We start from the raw sequence: 22,133 nt of genomic DNA, 5'->3' as shown, positions 1-22,133 counted from the left end.
ACCCCTGACTTCCACCAACTGTGGATCCACTCCGCTTCGTGTCTGCTCCGTGATCCACAGTCTGTCAACACCCACCAGGTCCGGATTTGTTGCAGGCCATGACGGACCACTGAAGTCACAAGGACCCACAGGATCTCATGAATTCATGTAAGATCCATTCTAAGCTTCCAAGGTAAGACTGAAATTCATGATAATAAAAACTTTATAATCTTCACACTAAAGTTGCAACAACACCTCCACAACAAAAGGCTTTATTCGCTTTACATGGACACATGTAATGTTATGGTACAAAAACAAATTACACTGTCACTTTAGTGCTCTAGAAAATCAGGCTTCATCTTTGTTGCACATGTGTAAGGTCAGTAACAATGTGGAAACACTTTATTAAGTGATAACAAGGCACTGCTGGGAGATTTGGACCCAGGATCTCCTGTTTACGAGACAGGCGCTTAACCACTAAGCTACAGCGCCTCCTTGCGTCTTGCAAAAATATAATGACCTAGTGAAATATCTTTAATATGTTTCAACTAAGTCCTAAATTTGGAGCTCCTTTAGGTTAAAATGAAGACAGGTCACAGTCAACCAGCCACCACCAACATACTGTTTTCAGTCAAACAGCCAAGAATATTTTACCCGTTAGCCTAAAGGGTACAGGTTTTTGATTTTTAATTTCACCAGTGCTCTGGCTTAAAACCAGGTCCACCGAGACTTGAACTCGGATCACTGGATTCAAAGTCCAGAGTGCTTACCATTACACCATGGACCCTGTTCTGAAATGCAACATGGGTTTGCCAGGCAGCTTCTTCCATAATATTACACTTTGCTATTGAAGGCACACAACAATTACAGGCTAACTTAAGTCATTTAGTAAGCTAAGTGTTCACACAGGATGTGGAACAAGGCAAGTCAAGAATAGGTTTTAAAGCTCTTGCCACAAACAATGAATACAGCAGTAGATAGGTCTACTGTGTACACATGGTAACTTACATGGGTTGATAATGCAGATCTCACAAAAGGTGCGGCTGTACTTTCAATTCAGTATCTTGCGCAAAATAATGTCCACTACAATGTAGAGAATAGCTGAGTTCAAGCTTCCCAATACCATGTCTCTGAATTTGTTCTAGAAGGAAACAATTCATGTAAGAAGTGGGATTTGAATCCAAGCCCCCAGTGGAGACTGCGACCTGAAAGCAGAGCCTTGGAACGCTCAGCCATCCTATCTTTATCTTGTTTATCCTTATCTTCTTTAATAGTTTTTTAAATAAATTAATTCATAAAAAATATGACTAACGTGATTATTTTTAATGTTATATTAATAAATAATAATAAGTCCTCTGCTCTACCAACTGAGCTATTGAAGGTCAACAATGTTTATGAACGCACTTCCCATTCTTGTTAATGTGAAAACACAGGACCCCCCTGGAGGGAATTTCGGAATCATCAGGGTCTGTAGCTCAGTGATAGAGTGCACTTCACAGTCTCAATGCCCAGATGTATTACAAGATTTGAAGTGAACATTGTATTTCCCAGTGATGGTGGTATAGTGGTGAGCATAGCTGCCTTCCAAGCAGTTGATCTGGGTTTGATTCCCAGCCATCGCAATAGCTTCCTTTGAGTGATGTTACTTGCTTTTTTTAACAAGAAGTCAGCAGAAAGGTTACTTGCCCAACCTGGTTTGATAAAACATTAGATCTCTTTGGGCTGCACGATTATGGCCAAAATGATAATCACAATTATTTTGATCGATATGGAGATTATCACAATTATTTGTTGATTTTCTACTCCAAAGTGCTGGAAAGGAAGGTTTCACCAATTGTTTAACCTCAGGTTAACAAGGAACAATCTCAGCAAGGTGATTGATGGATGATTCTAGTTACTTCACCAAGTTCAGCCCAAATGAAATGTAAATGTGCTGTATTTATATAGCGCTTTTCCAGTCTTAACGACTGCTCAAAGCGCTTTTACATCTACAGGAAACATTCACCATTCACACACATTCATACACTGTGGCCGGGGCTGCCGTACAAGGAGCCACCTGCTCATCAGATAAACATTCACACACATTCACACTCCGATGCGCAGCACCGGGGGCAACTCGGGGTTCAGTGTCTTGCCCAAGGACGCTTCGACAATGACTGCAGGGGCGGGGATCGAACCACCAACCTTCCAATTGGCAGGCAACCGCTCTACCACTGATGACACAGCTGCAAGACATCACATCGGTTGGTTCCTGCTATGTAATAGATGCAAATGGCAGTGGTGGGATTTGAACCCACGCCTCCAGAGAGACTGGAGCTTTACTCCAGCACCTTAGACCGCCCGGCCACACTACCTGAAAACAAATGGCAGCTTTGATGGCGGCAAACGTGAGCCACTGATTTGCAAAGTCTATAGCTGTAAATCTGCTTCATCACCGCCATGTTTTGAAACCATATGCAACCTAAATATTACATATTTCACCTAGGTTTCTTCTCTTATTCAATGATCTCAGAAAAAGTAAAATGTCTGCGCACATTAAGGGGATGTAGCTCAGTGGTAGAGCGCATGCTTTGCATGTATGAGGCCCCGGGTTCAATCCCTGGCATCTCCAATAAGTGTGCTGCGAAAGCTCTTATTCTGAAAGACTAAGGCAATCTCCTTATGTTCATGGTAATTAATGCAAAAGTCAGTCTTAATGACCAGATTTAATGCAAGATTTGCAGTAAACAGTGCATTGCCCAATGATGGTGGTATAGTTGACAAACCTTTTTGATCACTTGAGGTATTTCAGTGAAGCCTTTGGTCTTGGATAGTTACCTTGCAATCTAAAATTGTATATCCTATTGTCTCTGGAACAATAGTTGGCAGTTGGAGGGGTAATGGCTCTTTACAGTGAATATGCAAAAGAAGATGTTCACAAATTCAGCCCAGATAAATGCTCAACTCATATTCACACAGACCTAAACCTACTCACTTAATGCTGGTTGCAACATTCTAAAATCAACAATCAATGCCAGAGAAAAATGACAAAGTGTGATAATTGTTTTTAATAAAGTACTGTTATTTTTCAATGAAGTATTAGCTTTTTCTTTGCGAAAGGTTTGTCCCAGTAATATTAACAAGCATACCATTAGTTACAGTCCCTGTGCGTGTCACGATGTGGAGACTCGTTGCATGCAGTTAGTGTGGCTGAGTGGTCTAAGGTGCTGGATTTATCCCACCAAAAAAAAAAAATCCCACCACTGACATTTGCAAAGGTTGCATTGCTGGAATGCAACTTCATCATTTGTGCTGAACTGTAATGTGTTGGTAAAGTAACTAAAAACATAAGAGGCAACTTGGCGGAGGATTGGCTGAAGCTTCCAGGGAGGCTGAGCAAAGTGATACGCAAGTTGCAAGGTCTACAAAATGTTAAACTTTGCCACCCGTAAGCTGTTGGAACCTTTGTTGCCACCTTCCCTCAAAATGTGAATCACAGAATTTCCATCCCATGAGCCTAAATAGCAGAGCAGAGTGGCGCAGCGGAAGCGTGCTGGGCCCATAACCCAGAGGTCGATGGATCAAAACCAACCTCTACTAAATCTCATCAATTGTATCAGCACTAAGTCTATTTCCAGTCTGTGAATGTTTATCAAAGTATCTGTTGCTGCAAGTGTGCAAGTGAAAAGGAAACTTAATGGCATGTCAAGTTTAAAATGCAAACTACAGTGCTGATACCTGTTGTAACACTGATACATCTGGAACATAATACATGTCATATTTATACAAATGTTAATTTTTGCAATATCACGTAGGTGAAAAGATTCCTCACAGTGGTGCTGGAGGCCAGGGTGATGCCATCCAGAGTAACTATCTCTTTGGATAATGTGTCACGGAAGTGCTTGGGCCCCAGAACAATAACTTAAGTTTAATCTGAGTTTAACATTAGAAAATTACAGCTCATCCAGGTTTTAATATCCTGAAGGCACATTTGAAATTTAGCTAACTGATTAGTTTCATCTGGCTTGATCGATAGATATAATTGAGTATCATCTGCATAACAATGAATGTTTGTGGAGTGCGGCCAAAATTATAACGACGATGAAATCTGGGCATTGACACTCAAAATGTGCTTTATCACTGAGCTACAGCCCCTGAAGACTTTCTGATTTTTTTTTACTTTTTTGTGAGATCACAGAATAATAGAAGAAACCTGGGTGGAATATGCAATGTTAATGTTGTATATGGCTTCAAAACCTGGTAGTGAATGGAAATCAAACCATGGCAAAATGCTTGCACTGCTATTGTATAAATCAAAGTTAAAAAGTAACATCACTCAAAGAAAGCTACTGTGATGGCAGGGAATCCAACACCGGTCATTTGCTTGGAAGGTAGCTATGCTCACCACTATACCACCATCACTGTTCACTGCAAATCTTGCAACACATCTGGTCATTAAGACTGATTTTTGCATTAATTACCATAAACACAAGGAGGTCACTACAACCCACAACACTGTGCTATATGAAAGTGCTCAAATCCTTCTCAATTGTTGAGTAAAGCAGGAAATGGGTAAAGTGCAGAGTTGGTAGACACTTGTTATGTTTTTGTTTTTTAATTCCTGCTGCATTGTTTCCATTTTCAGAATAAGAGCCCTTCTAGCTCTTTTACAGTCAGGACAACAACACCTGTTGGAGATGCCGGGGATTGAACCCGGGGCCTCATACATGCGAAGCATGCGCTCTACCACTGAGCTACATCCCCTGAAAGATCAATGATCTGTTGTGATATTTGTGTGTCTTCAATATCACACATGTGGCCAGTTTGTGCCAAGCAAACACTAGCGATACTTCGAAAGGTTCCATGGTGTAATGATTAGCACTCTGGACTCTGAATCCAGCAATCTGAGTTCAAATCTCAGTGGAACCTTTTTTTAAGCCACAGCACAGGTGAAAAAGATCAACCTTTCAACTTTCCACATCTAGTTTAAAGTGAGCCTACAGGTTCAAAATGGAGCTGAACATGGAGGAGGATTCCTCCCTAACGGCCGCTCTGCTCTGCTCTGTGCCCCCGCTGTCCAGTAATAGTTAAAGCTGATAAAAACCTAGAGAACACTCAAAAGCTTCAAGATAAAACTTACTTAAGAAGCTTGTTCATTCACGTTCAAGAGAAGGCCTGTTTCCAGCCAGACTATGAATTGATTCATGAAATCCCTGTTATTAACATGTGGTCAGTCCCATATGGTCTAGCGGTTAGGATTCCTGGTTTTCACCCAGGTGGCCCGGGTTCAACTCCCGGTATGAGAATTGGTATCTAGCCGATGAAGGTCTGCAGCAAGATCTGTAACATCTGTGTCATTGGTCCTGTATTAAATGAGAGCAGTATGTACCCTATGCCTGATATGCATTTCCCCAAGCCTAGCTCATATAATGATAATAAATAGACATAATATATGTTTTATGATCAAACATTGTAAAACTTTAACTAGACATGGTGGTGGAGAAAAGGTGAAAACCTAAATCCTTACTGCCGGACCACACTTCTTGCAGTGTTTTATCAACAAGTCATGTATGTATTTATGTGCCCTGTTCCTGGCATATCTATGGATGTATTCATAAAATCACTGTTATTATTCAACGTGTCAGTCCCATATGGTCTAGCAGTCTGGATTCTGCCTAAATAACCTTCACAGACATTCTTAAGGAGTCCTCTGGAGACTACAATCAGTAGATCTGAGAAAGCTTTCAGTTAGTTTGATTTTACATTCATTTGGCCTAAGTGGTGTCCAAAAGGTATTGGTTGCTGCTCTTAAAGACTTCTAATAGTAAGGAAAACCCTGGTTTTCACCCAGGTGGCCCTGGTTCAACTCCCGGTATAAGAATTGGTTTTTAGCTGGTGAAAGTCTGCAGAAAGATCTGTACGATCTCTGACATTGATCCTGTATTAAATCAGAGCTGTAGTTACGTACGTAAAAAGGAAAAAAAGTGGAGGATTAACTCAAGAAGTGTTTAATAAAGATGAGCAAGTACAGCTGTATCTGTTAACCATGTGAATTATCTGTATCTGTAACTGGCGGGGCCAAACCCAGAAGTGGACAGGATTTAACCTGGAAGTGGGTTAGGTTGTCTTAAAATGGGCGGGGCTTTAACCGGTATGTTATTTTAAGCATGCAATGGATATGGGTTGATCAAAAATTGTTATATTTATTGCTGAATGCCAGGGACCCGGCTGCAGCCTCAAGGGTAGTAACAAAAGGTTCCATGGTGTAATGGTTAGCACTCTGGACTCTGACTCCAGTGATCTGAGTTCAAATCTCAGTGGAACCTGTTTTAAAGCCACAGCACAGATGAAAAAGATCAACCTTTCAACTTCACACATCTAGTTTAAAGTGAGCTTACAGGTTTAATGTCCTTGGCCATTTAGACTGAAAACAGTATGTTGGTGGGGGCATGTTGAGGAGTCACCTGGTTGTTAATGTAACTTGAAGGAGCTCCAAATTTGACAGTGTTGACTGGAAGTGATAGGCTTAGGTACATGGGGGATACAAACTTTGCATTCAGTCTCGTAATCCCATAGAAATTAGGTATCACTGAAACATGAACTTGCTGCAGTCAGAGTACACAGTGTTCATCCTGAATGGGTCAGTATAGTGCTTCAGAACTACTTGTTGAATGGTCTATTAGCTTTAGAACCCCCCTTTCCCCACAGCTTTCAATTGTCAGATATGGGTGGGGGAGTGGGCACTGTGTCCAACCCTTTCTGTGTAAAAATTGAACGCCCATATATTTGGGCTGACAGTTGAGAAACCTTCCCTTGTTAACTATGACATGGATGACTGAGAACCTACTATATCATGAAATGATTATATCATAATTTTTTAAACAGGTCCTTCTGAAAATGTGAGTTTTCAGAGTGGTCCAAGGCGCTGCGTTCAGGTCGCAGTCTCCCCTGGAGGCGTGGGTTCAAATCCCACTCTGACAACTAATGTTTTCATCTGGAACTAATGTCTGAGACATGATGTTGGGAATAAAGAACATACCAGTTATTTGTATGTAGAAGGACATGAATGTGCGCAAGAAACGCAATTGCAAGTAAAGCGTTTTGTGAGCATTTTTATTGTCAACAGATGTAAAGTTACCATGTGTTTGTACACAGTAGACATATCTACTGCTGTATTCACTGTCTGTGGCAAGTCCTTCAAAACCTGTTCTTGACTTGCTTCTTCCCACATCCTCTGAACGCTTAGCTAACTAAATGACTTACAGTATGTGAGTGTCAAGTAATGTTATTGTTGGATTCAGGTCCAAATTTTGACATTTTAGTGCAATGCAAAGGTGCATAACAGATTGCTTTCTACTTACCTGGAGCGATGCAAAGCAGGGGGGGGGCAACTAGTCAAGGAACAGCAAGAGACTTGGTATTTAAGACTACAAACTGACTATGTGACAGATGTGTAATCTGTCATGTCCTGCCTTCTGAAGCTCTAGCCAGGAGCAATTCCTCTTCTAAAACAATATGAGTCATTCCAGTAAGAGAAAAGGAAACTCACATCTACAAAGATAAATTTGATGGATGTGACTCCCTGATGGTCTAGTGGCTAGGATTCGGCGCTCTCACCGCCGTGGCCTGGGTTCAATTCCTGGTCAGGGAAAAATCAAGAGTTGAAGGATTCAGGTGTAATATTTGAAAGAATTTGTTTTTGGTTGATTTAGATTTGTCAAATTCCTACTCATTAGTTTAACGCTAGAACCCCAACACTTTAAAGAGTACCATTTCATTTAAATCAGACCCCCGACAGCGGATCTATCCTTTTGTCATAGGATAAATGGCGTGAAGTCTGAAAGAAACAGTTTTCTAAAGCGGTGTTTATCACAGCAGGTCCCAGGTCGAGACCATAGCCTATCCACAGAGACAAGATGTTCTTTTTCAGATAAGATAGAATGACCGGTCAAGAAACTTAACGCAAGGAGGGCAGATTCAGAAATACTTAATAGAACCAACTGTCTGCCTGAAGTTTAAGATTAAACGGTTTTACATACCAGGGTTTTTTTTTTCCTCTGGGGACACTGGATATAAAGAAGTGTATTACTGATTGTATTCACGCAGAACTGTTACTCTGTAACTTGGTGCATTGTAAGAGCTGTTCTTGTCATTTTTGATTGTTCTCAGCAGAAAACAATTCAACTTTCACCGGAGACTAAACTTTGATCCAGTTTGCAGCCTGTCTTTATTCTGTTTCAACAGAGTCTCACTTCAAACCAAATTCCTCCCTCGCTGTTCAAGAAACGTCCACCACAAACTTGGCGTTGTCGGCAGGATTTCAAGGAGGGATCAGATCGGGACTCGCTGGTGACTGATGAGGGAACATCCAGGGGTCTGATGATCACCTGCCTCTAAACCTCGCCAAACATCTTTGAGAGACAGAGGGTCAGAAACCACTGAGGGCTCGCTGACTCCACTCTGAAATCCAAACGACAAGGAAGCAATTTCAAACAGCAGGGGTAAGTTAAAGTTTCAATTCTGTTGGATAAATGATTTAAATTGGACATTGAGATGGTTTGTGAGACAAATATTGACTGTGATTTAACTGAGGGATTCGGGGAAAGTTATATTTTGTTTTGTAAAACTTTGGCTTGTGTACAAAAACAGGAAAGAAGAGAAGCTAGTTTTTTTTCTCCAATTCTTCTGTTCACACTTGTCACTATTTCACATCTTTTGTCTGTAGTGCTCTATTCTGTCAGGACTTAATTCTGTCTCCCCCACCTCTTCTTTTTTTTCTTGTTCTGTCTTGGTAAGAAGTTTTATGCTTTATGGTCGTCTGTCCATCTCTACATCAGAATCAGAAATACTTTATTGATCTGTGAAGGGAAACTCTTGAAAAGACTGCTCCTTTGAGCCAGCGACCTAAGGATTACAGACTTACGCTTCTACAGTCCTCCGCTCTACCAACTGAACTATCGAAGAGCAAAAACTTATATGAACACACTTCCCATTCTTGTTGATGTGATAACACAGGACCCCCTGGAGGGATTTTCTGACTCATCAGGGCCTCTACCTCAGTGATAGAGCGCACTTCGAGTCTCAATGCCCAGATGTATTACAAGATTTGAAGTGAACATTGTATTGTCCAGTGATGGTGGTATAGTGGTGAGCATAGCTTCCTTCCAAGCAGTTGACCTGGATTCAATTCTCTGCCATCGCAGTAGCTTTCTTTGAGTGATGTTACTTGCTTTTTTTTTTTTTTTTACAAGAAGTCAGTAGAAACAAAGAGCAGCCGAAAACCCTAGTCGACCCAGTCCAAACCATCGCGGTAAGCCTCACTGGGTGTCCAAACTAAAATGAAAAGAGGCAACATGGTAGACTACTTACTGATGTTTATATCTGTACTCACAATGCCCTGTTTTAAAACACCAGCCAATCACAAGTGTTACATGTTAATTATCAATGTGTGAGTAATCAGGAAGCTCACATAAAAGATAGTTGCAAGGTCTACCAAATGTTTAACTTTACAACCCGTAAGTTGTTGGAGCCTTGGTTGCCACCTTCCCTCACAATGTCAATCACAGATTTTCCAGCCCGTGGGTATGCGCAGCATAGCAGAGTGGCGCAGAAGAAACGTGCTGGGCCCATAACCCAGAGGTCGATGGATTGAAACCATCCTATGCTTTGTATCAGCAGTAAGTCTATTTCTAGTCTGTTGATGTTTAACAAAGCATCTGTTGCTGCAAGTGTTTGAAGTGAAATGTCTCTGCCTGCTGAAGAGTAAACTTAATGGCATCTCAAATTTGCTCATGCCTGCCATTAAACCCATAAAAACTGGAGTGTAGTATAATAAATATGCTACTATATATACTACAATTTATTTATATTTATTTATTACATAGATACAGTAAAATAGAGACTGTAAAACATGCACATTTAAAGTGCTTGTTGTGCTGTCTGATAGTCTGAGGTATGAAAGAGAGAGCATACCTCTTAGTTTGTGTAACAGGAGGTCTTAGTCTACCACTACGTTCTATAACCCTACCAGTCAGATTACCACAGGAGGTAATATCTTCTGCAGCTCTTTTAAAGACTCCACCATAATACCAGCTGGAGATGCCAGGTCCTCATACATGGAAAGCATGCGCTCCACCACTGAGCTACATCCCCTGAAGATTTTCAGTTTTTTTAAACTTTTTTCTGAGATTGACTTAGACTTATCTTTATTAATCCTTTTGGGATGACTCCCGCAAGGAAATTGAAATATCACTGAATAAAAGAAGAAACTTGGGTAAAACATGAAATGTTAATGTTGTTTATGACTTCAAAACCTGTAAATGCAACTGCGATGGCTGGAAATCAAACCTGGGCAAAGTTATTGCACTGCTATGGTATAAATCATAGTTGAAAATTAACACACTTGTTGCCTTTCTGCTGGACAATACAACGTTCACTGCAAATCTTGTACCAGAGACTGAAAATAAATGATAAGAAATGCATTGGTGGAGATGGGTTGCTTCCACTACTTCTGAGATAACACTGTCTTTGCTACCACTCTTGAGGAACACCTCTCATTGTCGGCAGGATTCAAACCTGCGCGGGGAGACCTCAATGGATTTCTAGCCCATCGTCCTTAACCTTCTTAACCTCAACGTCCTTATTTGTACCATAACAGAGATACAAATAAAGCAAGTCCCCACGAAATGAAAACTAATGCGATGGCTGGGAATCAAACCCAGGTGAATTGCTTGGAAGGCAGCTATGCTCACCACTATACCACCATCACTGGGCAATGCAATGTTCACTGCAAATCTTGATACACATCTGGGCATTGAGACTGATTTTGCATTAATTACCATAAATGCAAGGAGGTCACGGCAACCCACAACACTGTGCTGTGCTATTCAAATATGCACTAATCCTTTTCAATTGTTGAGTAAAGCGCACCGAGTTTTTAGACACTTGATAAATTAATCATCCACTTTATGGCCTTTTAATACTCGCTGCATTGTTTCATTTTCTCTTTCAGAATAAGAGCTTCTGCAGCTCTTTGACAGACTGGACAAGGAATACCTGCTGGAGATGCTGGGGATTGAACCCAGGTCCTCATACATGCAAAGCATGCGCTCTACCACTGAGCTACATCCCCTCAATGTTTCCACATTTCTTTTACTTTTTCTAAGATCATTGAATAAGAGAAGAACGCTATCGGAAACCTGACTCGGTCAGTGGAGCCATGAAAAGACCCCATGACAATCTACCTGACCCTAGCCTTTCAAGTCAGTGACAAATCTAAGCTGCATTTCCTTTTTACCAAAATTCAATTTCGGTAAAATGTTTTGCGTCAAAAGTAGTTTTGCAGCTCTTTTACAGACTGCTGTAACAGAACACTTGTTGGAGATGCCGGGGATTGAACCCGGGGCCTCATACATGCAAAGCATGCGCTCTACCACTGAGCTACATCCCCTGAATGTTTCTACAGAAACCCCTACCCGGTAAAAATGTTGAAGTAAACTTGTTTGTTTTATTTGGATCCCCATTAGCTTCAGCATGAACTAATAGCTTTTCTTCCTGGGGTCCTACAATTCTTTCTTTGACAATACTCTTTATGACATTTCATTACACACACACAGACATAAATTAGAAAATACTAACCATAATTAAATCTTAAAGTTAACGCAATTAATACAAGAAATAAAATAAAAGACACTACTCCGAATAGATAAATCAATTTAAGAAATAAGATAACAAAAGCCCTATAACAAACTAATTTTAAATTACATATTTAATTCCTTGAGATAAATATGTCTTAAGTGATTTTTAACATACTGAGAGTTGTGTTTGATCGTCGTGGGAGAGAGTTCCATTCACACATCGCTCTGTACCCGACAGAACGCTAAATGATTTAGTTTTCACTTTAGGTAAAATAAAACTCCCTCCTACTGCACGCCCGTGGATAATGATGTGTAGCAGTACTAAAGGATAGTTTTCTGTTTGAAATAAAAGGTGTTTTTTATAACTTTATGTAAAAAAACATTAGCAATATACAATCTATTTTTAACTTTAAACCATAAGAGTTGTTCATGCATGTTATCAACATTTGATCTAAACCCACACGAGAGAGCCACATGTGCAGCTTTACTCTGAATCACTTGTCATTTTTTCATATTAATTGCTGAAGTGTTGGACCACACCACTGAGCAGTAATCAGATGTGAAAAAACCAAACCTGAAGAACTTTTTCACCTATCTATGGTGTGAAGAGGTTTGCACACCTTTAATAACTGACTAGGTGTTGCCCATTTAGTTACCAGCTTCTGAACTGTTTGTCCCAACACAATCTATATTTAATTACCACACCCAAAAGTTTAGCCTCTTCTCTTTGCTCTACAGATGTTTGCTCTATACTGAGTTCAAGTTTCGGTTGGAACATTGAAAAAAGGAGTTCCAACCACTAAACTAGTAGTTTTAGAGCCATTAACAATCAGTTTGTTACTCCTGATCCAGTCCACCACTGACTGTAGCTTTCTATGTAGTTTAGTATTTAGATCACCAATCTCAGTTCCTGATAAATATATAGTAGACTCATCAGCAAACATTGAAATGCTCGCTTTATCTAAAACAGATGGTAAAACAATTATATCAAATTCTGCAGTAAAATCAAGCATCACAACACCTATTATTTTCCTCTCGTCCATATCCTTAAACCAGTCATCAACCATCTGAGTCAGGGCAGTGGCAGTTGAGTGTTTTCCTCTGTATGTATGCAAGCTGAAAAACTGTAATTAAATTATTATTTAAAAAATAAAACTGAATTTGTTCATAAACAATTATTTCCATTATTTTACAGATAATTGGTAATATGCTTATTGGTCTACTGTTTGATCCAGAGAAAGGCATTTTCTTATTCTTTGGTATTGGCACAACTTTACATATGCTTGCAGACATATATTTTCCATAAAACACATATTAATTATATGAGTAATAGTAGGAACAATGATTGAAACTATTGGCTTAATCCACTTATATTCAAGATAGTCCACACCAGGTGGTTTGTTTTACAATTCATCAGAAATAATTCAAGTTTCAAAACACTGACACTCTTACATTTAAAGCTACATGTTTTACTTTCCATGATCTTATTTATCAATGTTTTTGACAAATCCGTGTTGTGTAGCTGTGTAATATTTTTAAGATTATTTATGAAATAATCATTGACACAATTTGCTATATCACTTGGTTTAGTAAGAAAATCACCTTAATTGTTGGTGATTTCGGGGCGGTTTCATGTTAAACCAAAAGAATCTTATTCTTTAACTAAAAGGTCTTTCTCTGTAGGGATCCATCCCATAATGTTGTCACACACTTAGAATAATAATCTGAGTCTTTCAGCACTTTTAGCGGATGGAAACGTTCTCTTATCAAGGAGTTTAAACACAGAAACGGCAGGAAGGATAAATCCACCAAATCAAGTCTCAAATAATCAGCACAAGGCCTTGTTTAATTGTCTGAACAGACATCAACAGATTTTAAACCACATTCAGTCACAGAAAATATGAAATGTCAGACAAAGATTATTACATGAAATTCCACAAGGTAGAAAAACATGTTGAAACTACAAAACAACAATAACTTTTTTTAAAACAATTAAAAATGGCCAACTTCTAGTATGTTGTAATGATGAGAGGACTGTTTGGACCAATTTACACAAATATTGAATTTGCACTTATTAAACTCACAATGCTCAAAGCTTAGAGTTTCTGCCAACTTTCGGGAGTTTAGAAATATATAAGGGTGACAAAAATGAATTCCTAAAATGAAAATTACACTGACTTTCTGTCAGCCAAAAAATTATTTGTATGTTTATCTCGAGATGAGTAGAAAGTTATAACAAAATAAAAAAAGTTCCAAACATGTCTACGTTTTCCAACCAAAACATCTGTAAACCTCTTAATGTTTCTCCGTTGGGCCTTCTCCTTCCCACGGTGGGTACATTGTGGTTAGGGTTGGGTACCGAAACCCAGTGCTAGTACTGCACCGGTGCCTTAACACCCGGTATCTATCGGACCGAATAGTAACGGGGATTTTGGTGCTACTGAAACACCAGCGCTGCCTTTTTCCATCTAGTGGTTGTTTTTGTCATTAAGCAGCAATTTACTGGAGAAATATTACTTTTTTTTGTAAACATTTAATTTGGACCATATAGCAATAAACAAGCCATTCTTAAATGTTGCCAACTGTCTTTTTGTGCTCCTTTTTTTTTTTTAAAATATACATTTAAAAAATGTATTTTTAAAAGGATGGGTTCAGGCACCGATTCTGGTCCCTAAATGGTAAAGGGTTCAGAAGAAAACAGTCCAGCTGATCCACAATAACATAAATGTTGCTCAGAAGATAAAGTTACTGCTGGTCAGCCTTCAATGTGGAGAGAAGATCAGAATATAACAACACAGCTATCAGGGCATGAGGAGGAGGAAACAGCTTGGCTCTGAAACATGTTCACAACGAGGCAGTGTGAATGCACTGGTGTCTTTTAAGGTTACTACTCTGAGAAAACGTTTCCCCACATTGTTCACACCAGTACGGCTTCTCTCCAGTGTGAATGCGTTGGTGAGTTTTAAGGCTACTGCTGCGAGAAAAGGTTTTCCCACATTGTTCACACCAGTATGGCTTCTCTCCAGTGTGAATGCGCTGGTGAGTTTTAAGGTTACCACTATGAGAAAACGTTTCCCCACATTGTTCACAGCTGTACGGTTTCTCTCCAGTGTGAATGCGCTTGTGTTTTTTAAGGTAACTAGTACGAGAAAAGGTTTCCCCACATTGTTCACACCAGTACGGCTTCTCTCCAGTGTGAATGCGCTGGTGAGCTTTAAGGTGACAACTCTGAGAAAAACTTTCCCGACATTGTTCACAGCTGTACGGTTTCTCTCCAGTGTGAATGCGTTGATGTCTTGTCAGAGCACTCAGTAGTGTGAAAGCTGCCCAACATGTATCACAGCTGTAAGGTTTCTCTCCAGTGTGAACTCTCTGATGAATCTTTAAATATCCAGATGTTGTGAAGGATTTGTCACACTGCTGACAGCGGTGACGTTTGACTCCTCTTCCTCTCCGTTTCTATCAACAGAGAAAAACCAAGAGAGTGAGTTAGTTAGGTGCCATGCTGTAGAGCTCTATCTTAAACTAGAAACAACATTTAGAGGATGTCTATGGAACATTGTAAGTAAGTAATGCATTGGACTGATGCATTACTTTTCTTAATTATCTGCCAACATATTATGGAGTTGCATTATAGGAAATGTAAGATCCAGTGTTGGTTAGTTTATGATAAATAAACTACTTTTGATCAATTTATGTGTGGTCTCCAGCTGTTTAGTAACAAATGGGGGATCATACAGGATTTTTAGTGCCGGGAAAGTTGTAAATGTATCATTTTCCCACAGATTTTTAGCTCTCACTGGTATCTGTAGGGGTTACCGTGTTGTCTTCATGTTGCTGGAACAACTCTACTCCAGTAAAGTAAATTGAAACCATTGTCCCTGATAGGCATTGGCAATGAGGGGCACCAGTTGACCTTTGACCTGTTGTTTTAGGTTGTCGTTTTTGCTAAATCAAACTTGTATAGCCAGCACTATTGTGTAAGTAAGTAATTTGGTAGTGTAATGTGGTATTGTCCACGCAAGCTCCATTTCCTCAAGCATTTCTGAAGCTCAGCAGAGCTTTCTGCTGTGCTCTGGAATAAAACTAGCTTTGATGTACAGTTGTGTTCACAATAATAGCATGACTAATCTCAAATTATTTTTTGGTGAAAGTGATATTTCTACATGGCAAATAATTTACTAGTAAGTGTTGTAGAGTCCAAGAAAACCAACAGTCATGATCTGCATGCTGCTCATTCTGTGGAATTGAATCTGTAATTGAAAGGAGCATGTTCAACTTAATAGCAGTGTTGTGGTCAATTAGTGATCTGATTGATTCTGTGAAGAAACAGGTGTCAGTTATGGCCCAAAATCAATCTATATACTGTATATATACAGTGGTGTGAAAAAGTGTTTGCCCCCTTCCTCATTTCCTGTTCCTTTGCATGTTTGTCACACTTAAGTGTTTCGGAACATCAAACCAATTTAAACAATAGTCAAGGACAACACAAGTAAACACAAAATGCAATTTGTAAATGAAGGTGTTTATTATAAGGTGAAAAAAAATCCAAACCATCATGGCCCTGTGTGAAAAAGTGATGGCCCCTAAACCTAATAACTGGTTGGGCCACCCTTAGCAGCAACAACTGCAACCAAGCGTTTGCGATAACGTGCAATGAGGCTTTACAGCGTCCTGGAGGAATTTGGCCCACTCATCTTTGCAGAATTGTCCTAATTCAGTTACATTAGAGGGTTTCGAGCATGAACGGCCTTTTTAAGGTCATACCACAACATCTCAATATGATTCAGGTCAGGACTTTGGCTAGGCCACTCCAAAGTCTTCATTTTGTTTTTCCTTCAGCCCATTCGGTGGTGGACTGCTGGTGTGTTTAGGATCATTGTCCTGCTGCAGAACCCAAGTCGTTTCAGCTTGAGTACACGAACGATGGTCGGACATTCTCCTTCAGGATCTCTTGGTAGACAGCAGAATTCATAGTTCCTTTTATCACTGCAAGTCTTCCAGGTCCTGAAGCAGCAAAACAGCCCCAGACCATCACACTACCACCACATATTTACTGTTGGTATAATGTTCTTTTTATAAAATGCAGTGTTCCTTTTACGCAGATATACTGGGACACACACCTTCCAAAGAGTTTCAACTTTTGTCTCATCGGTCCACAGAATGTTGTCCCAAAAGTCTTGGGGATCATCAAGATGTGTTGTGGAGAAATTGAGATGAGCTTTGATGTTCTTTTTGCTCAGCAGTGGTTTTCTCCTTGGAACTCTGCCATGCAGGCCATTTTGCCCAGTCTTTTCCTGATGGTGGAGGCATGAACGCTGACCTTAACTGAGGCAAGTGAGGCCTGCAGTTCTTTGGACGTTGTTGTGGGGTCTTTTGTGACCTCTTGGATGAGTCGTTAATGCGCTCTTGGGGAATTTGGGTGGCCGGCCACTCCTGGGAAGGTTCACCACTGTTCCATGTCTTCGCCATTTGTGGATAATGGCTCTCACTGTGGTTGCTGGATTCCCAAAGCTTTGGAAATGGCTTTATAACCCTTCCAGACTGATCAATTACTTTCTTTCTCAATTGTTCCTGAATTTCTTTGGGTCTCGGCATGATGTGTAGCTTTTAAGGATCTTCTGGTGGACCTTACTGTGTCAAGCAGCTCCTATTTAAGTGATGCATTGATTGTGAACAGGTGTGGCAATAATCAGGCCTGGGTGTGGCTAGAGAAATTGAACTCAGGTGTGGACAACCACAGTTATAGTATGTTTTAACAAGGAGGGCAATCACTTTTTCACACAGGGCCTTTAATAATAAACACCTTAATTTACAAATTGCATTTTGTGTTTACTTGTGTTGTCCTTGACTATTGTTTAAATTGGTTTGATGTTCCGAAACACTTAAGTGTGACAAACATGCAAAGGAACAGGAAATGAGGAAGGGGGCAAACACTTTTTCACACCACTGTACATATTTAAGGAAGGAAGGAAGAACATGTTGTGCATGCTGGTTATAGTGCATTTCACACTGAAATACTCAGCAAAATGGCTCGTTCCAGACACTGCTCTGAGGAACGGAGGACTTTGATTAAAAAGTTGATATAAGAGGGGAAAACAGAAGATTATAAGCTGTTCTGCCAAAATGATTTCAAATGTCTTGAAATGGCATCCAAAGCCTGACCGACGTGGGAAACAACCTAAGGACACAGTGACTGGCCAACAGAGAAATGGAACAACATTGTGGGGACTGATGAGAGGGAAACTGTTCTTTTTGGGTCTAGGAGCCGCAGACAGTTTGTCCTCCGACCCCCCTGCACGGAAATCAAGCCCCAGTCCACTGTGAAGACAGTAAAGCATGCTGGTTATGGGATGTTTCTCATACTGTGGTGTTGGGCCTGTTTATCACATACCAGGGATCATGGATCAGTTCCAATACATCCGAATACTTGAAGAGGTCATGTTGCCTTAAGCTGAAGAGGAAATGCCTTTGAAACGGGTCTTTCAACAAGACAAGGACCCAAACACACCAGGAAGGAGCAAAGTCTTGGTTCCAGATGAACCAGATGGATGTTATGGAGCGGCCAGCCCGATCCCCGGACCTCAATCCCAGAGAACACTTGTAGGGTGACATCATAAATGCTGTTTCTGAGGCAAAACCCAGTAATGCAGAGGAATTATGGGATGTAGTTCAATGGTCCAGGGCTGGAATACCTGATCACAGGTGACTCCATGCAACACAGATATGAAGCAGTTCTCAGAAATAATGGTTATGCAACTAAATATTAGTGCAGGGATTCAAATCCTGACACATTTTTTCAGTTAATACAGTAAACATTTAAGTTTGTAAAGAAAAATGCAAATACTGCTAATCTTCCTTTTTCTTCACTTCCTGTAAAGGTAGAACACAAACTTGATCATTGTTGGTCCTGTTCTGATTTGGAAATGAATGGCCAGTGTTCCCAAAGCATTGGTATTATGGAATTAAAAGCTATTCTAAGGTTTTGGAGTATTATTCACTTCTTTAAAAACACAGCTGTTATTCTGAACACAACTGTATGTAAAGGTTTTGGATACAAAGGTGTTAATATTCCTAGTTCTTCACTTCCTGTAAAGGTAGACACAGACTTGATCAATGTTGGTCTTGTAGGCAGTGTGGAATTAAAAGCTATTCTAAGGATTTTGAGCATTATTCACTTCTTTAAAATCACTGCTGTTATTCTGAACACAACTGTATGTAAAGGTTTTGCATTCAACGGTGTAATGATTGGTGGAAATGGGGGTGGCCTCATACACCCCCCCCCCCCAACAATACATCATGTCCATTGATCTCCGTTTGTAGATCAACAGAGTGAGCGAGTTAGTAAGGCGCCATGGTGGAGCGAGCTAAGTAAAACCAGAAGCATTGTTCACAGAATGTCTGTGTCTAAGTTCCACAGCTGCATTACCATGGTTACAGTTCTTTGTGAGAGTGTTTGACTCCCAGTTGAACTTGATCTAGTATCTGTAGGGGTCATCAGCCTCTCAGACTCAGGGGATTGGTTGGCACTCTCTGTTTCTTAATTAGATCAAAAATCCAAATTTGGTCACAAGAAATACTTTACATGAGAACCATAATCCAGAAAAACAAAGCATGAATATATTGTTGAATCTGTTAAGTTAAATTGGTAGAAATGTAAATTACGATAAACGTGACTGCACATTATATGAAATGCACTGAGGAGATTATCCACACAGATTTTCCCCGGCCTTTATTGATCCGTGTCTCCCCCCAGCCACTATCAGAGGGACGCAGTTTAATTGACTACCGGCTTTTCTTTGAGGAATTACGGTATAATACATAAATCCTAAAAGACATTTGTGAAGCCCTCTGTGTGCATTCATTAATATTGAGATTAGATTTCTGGGACTCTTCAGTCTGGAGTACCTTCTTTTCTTCACTCACCTCCTCCTCCCTGACACCTTTCCTCTTGCCCTCCTTCTTCTTCTCCTCCGTCTCCTTGTGTTTCTGCATGTACTCGGTGATAAGGTCCAGGTCCAGGTTGTCTTGTGGCTCCCATGTGTTATCCTCACTGGAAAGGTGAGTGCAGACAGAAAAACATCTCCTCACACTTTGTTTTTTAGGAAATACATCTCACCCTAGCTGCTAATTTGGATTATTCCTTTTATCTGTTGCCATATTGTAAACTTATTTGCGGGTCTGCACCTTAGTGTCAAAATACCAAACCTCAACTTTGAGGTATGGTACAATGCCACAAATTATGCTGTAGAATGTGTGGGTTGTGTGTGTGGTGTGTATATATGGACCAAGGACCCCAATTATTAATTCTAGGACTCTACTTACTCTGAGAACCCCTTCCATTTCAGCAGAAAACTGTACTCTTCCCTTCACCACTCTGCGGTCCAAAACCTTCTCCACCACATACTCCTCCTCTTCCTCCTTCACTGCTGCAGGCTGCTCCTCCTCTTCCTCCTTCACTGCTGCAGGCTCCTCCTCTTCCTCCTTTCCTGCTCCGGTCGCCAGCTGAGTTGCTGAGGCTCCTTTGGTAGAACCGGGGGGGGGGGGGGGATAATGATACAAGGGTTAGGCTTAATCTCATTCTCTGTCTTACCCTAACCCTTCCCCTGTTTTTGCGCGTTCACGCTGGACCTAGTGGTGTCCCAATACGTTTGTGATCGAGGGCTAAGGGGTGCATGGCCCTAGACAGTTAAAGAAAAAAATCTAGGGAGAACGCGGGCATACTTCAAACGAGGGGTTAGCATGACATGGTGCAACAGGAAACAATGGCTGCCGCATCGACCAGAGAGACGCATAAAATAAGTATTTTAGTCTTAAATAATTGATTTGAAAATACGACAGTCTTGTTGGGTGGTCTATGCAGGCCTGTACATAATACTTGCAACCATGTTCTTTAACGGAAACCTTTTAAAAATCACTAGTTGCAATGCTAACGCTAATCGCTAATGTTAACGTTGATTAGCACAAACAGTCCACATTTCTCTGCCTTGAATGGACTGTATACATCATCTATATATATATATACACAAAAATAAATATTAACGGTCTATGATACATGTGCTTTACAATACCATCCTGTAGGAGCACAGCAGCTGATCCACTTTAGGGCTGCTGAAAATGCAGAAGTTTCCTAAATCATATGTATGTTGTACCCATTCATTATTGCATTGGTACTGTATTATTGTAATAATTTTTTATTAATTCCTGTTCATGCAGTTGTATATTGTTGTTGGTTTTGATACGGGACACTGATGAACAGGAGGGGAGGTGGGGCACTTATATTAGACATATGAGTGCCTTTTTATGTGTGTGACATGTTAGGTATGGTTCTATTAGTTCTTAGAATGGTTCTGTAACATCATTTATGTAATGTTTTTGCCTGTTATGTTATTTATCGACAATAAAGACAGATTTTTGTTAAAATGTTTTTGTAAACATCAATGACATTCAAAACGGTGATAACTGAAACAGATATACAACACACATGTATACATGGTGTTACATGGTGTTACACAGTTTCTATGCCCTCATTCTGGAATAAACTCCCCGAAACCTGTAGATCCGCTGCTACTCTCAGTTCTTTTAAATCAAGGCTGAAGACCTTCCTTTTTGATGCTGCCTTTCTTTAAATGACTGCTCATTTCTTTAAATTTCTTATGCTGCACTGTAACTTTATTCTTGTGTTTTATGTGTCTATTTTTTTTTTTAAACTGTCTATTCATGTGTTTTACTGGTTTTTAATGCTTATGATTTTTAACTGTTTTTACTTGTGTTTTATCTGTTTAACTGATTTTGTGTAAAGACCTTTGAATTGCCCTGTTGCTGAAATGTGCTATACAAATAAAGCTGCCTTGCCTTGCCTTGCCTATACATGGTGTATATGTATGTATACATGATACATGTGTCTACACATATGTAATGCAAACAGACCTACATAAAATAACTATAAAATATATAAATGCATATGACACTGTTGTCCAAACCCACACAGTCGACAGAAAGAGACGGCATCTTGGAAGTTTGGGATCATTACTGTATGGTGATGTAACCAAGTGGTGTCCCATTAATAGGGGTATGTTTTTCAACCCTACCACTACCCCTTGGTTTCAAGGGGTGAGGGGTAGGGGTAAGGGCCAAGGGGTAGGGGTAAGATGGAGAAAGGGGATTCAGCCCTAATTTCAAACCTTATTCACAACGCGAGAACATGTTTTACAAACCATAGCACAAATCTCTTTAAGCTATGTCTAATTCTTTGTACAATTATTGTTCATAAAGAACAATCAGACAACTAGAAAAACAACTAGAAAAATAAGTGACTTCAATACACGCTGTGAGCATATATGTAGAACAATATTCATGTTTTTATATTCTTCTGACAAGTGGCCGCACCAACATAAAAAGATTAAGAACCATTTGTGTTCCAGCGTGATGAATGTAAACTACACTACATACGTCCTGTATCTAGGCACGTTATTGGTCCAGGGATGTGAGACTAATTGAGAAGGTTATGAAACTAATGTAAGCTATATAAAAAACATC

The 22,133-nt window shown here is 40.0% G+C and overlaps 9 non-coding genes across 9 annotated transcripts; 3 read left to right on the top strand and 6 right to left on the bottom strand.

The window, feature by feature from the left end:
• Positions 1-397: 397 nt before the first annotated feature.
• On the bottom strand, positions 398-471 carry trnat-cgu (transfer RNA threonine (anticodon CGU)). Its single transcript has one exon. It is a non-coding gene; the product is annotated as a tRNA-Thr (tRNA).
• Positions 472-694: 223 nt separating this feature from the next.
• On the bottom strand, positions 695-766 carry trnaq-uug (transfer RNA glutamine (anticodon UUG)). The gene has a single exon. It is a non-coding gene; the product is annotated as a tRNA-Gln (tRNA).
• A 1,485-nt stretch (positions 767-2,251) lies between these two features.
• Positions 2,252-2,333, bottom strand: trnaf-aaa (transfer RNA phenylalanine (anticodon AAA)). The gene has a single exon. It is a non-coding gene; the product is annotated as a tRNA-Phe (tRNA).
• Positions 2,334-2,518: 185 nt separating this feature from the next.
• On the top strand, positions 2,519-2,590 carry trnaa-ugc (transfer RNA alanine (anticodon UGC)). The gene has a single exon. It is a non-coding gene; the product is annotated as a tRNA-Ala (tRNA).
• Positions 2,591-4,650: 2,060 nt separating this feature from the next.
• On the bottom strand, positions 4,651-4,722 carry trnaa-cgc (transfer RNA alanine (anticodon CGC)). The gene has a single exon. It is a non-coding gene; the product is annotated as a tRNA-Ala (tRNA).
• Positions 4,723-5,192: 470 nt separating this feature from the next.
• trnae-uuc (transfer RNA glutamic acid (anticodon UUC)) lies at positions 5,193-5,264 on the top strand. Its single transcript has one exon. It is a non-coding gene; the product is annotated as a tRNA-Glu (tRNA).
• Positions 5,265-6,212: 948 nt separating this feature from the next.
• Positions 6,213-6,284, top strand: trnaq-cug (transfer RNA glutamine (anticodon CUG)). The gene has a single exon. It is a non-coding gene; the product is annotated as a tRNA-Gln (tRNA).
• A 4,733-nt stretch (positions 6,285-11,017) lies between these two features.
• On the bottom strand, positions 11,018-11,089 carry trnaa-ugc (transfer RNA alanine (anticodon UGC)). Its single transcript has one exon. It is a non-coding gene; the product is annotated as a tRNA-Ala (tRNA).
• Positions 11,090-11,335: 246 nt separating this feature from the next.
• trnaa-ugc (transfer RNA alanine (anticodon UGC)) lies at positions 11,336-11,407 on the bottom strand. Its single transcript has one exon. It is a non-coding gene; the product is annotated as a tRNA-Ala (tRNA).
• Positions 11,408-22,133: the final 10,726 nt, after the last annotated feature.

Source organism: Etheostoma spectabile, unplaced genomic scaffold (genome assembly GCF_008692095.1).
Source record: "Etheostoma spectabile isolate EspeVRDwgs_2016 unplaced genomic scaffold, UIUC_Espe_1.0 scaffold00002315, whole genome shotgun sequence".
Classification (NCBI taxonomy): domain Eukaryota; kingdom Metazoa; phylum Chordata; class Actinopteri; order Perciformes; family Percidae; genus Etheostoma; species Etheostoma spectabile.
This window is presented reverse-complemented; position numbering and strand designations above follow the sequence as displayed.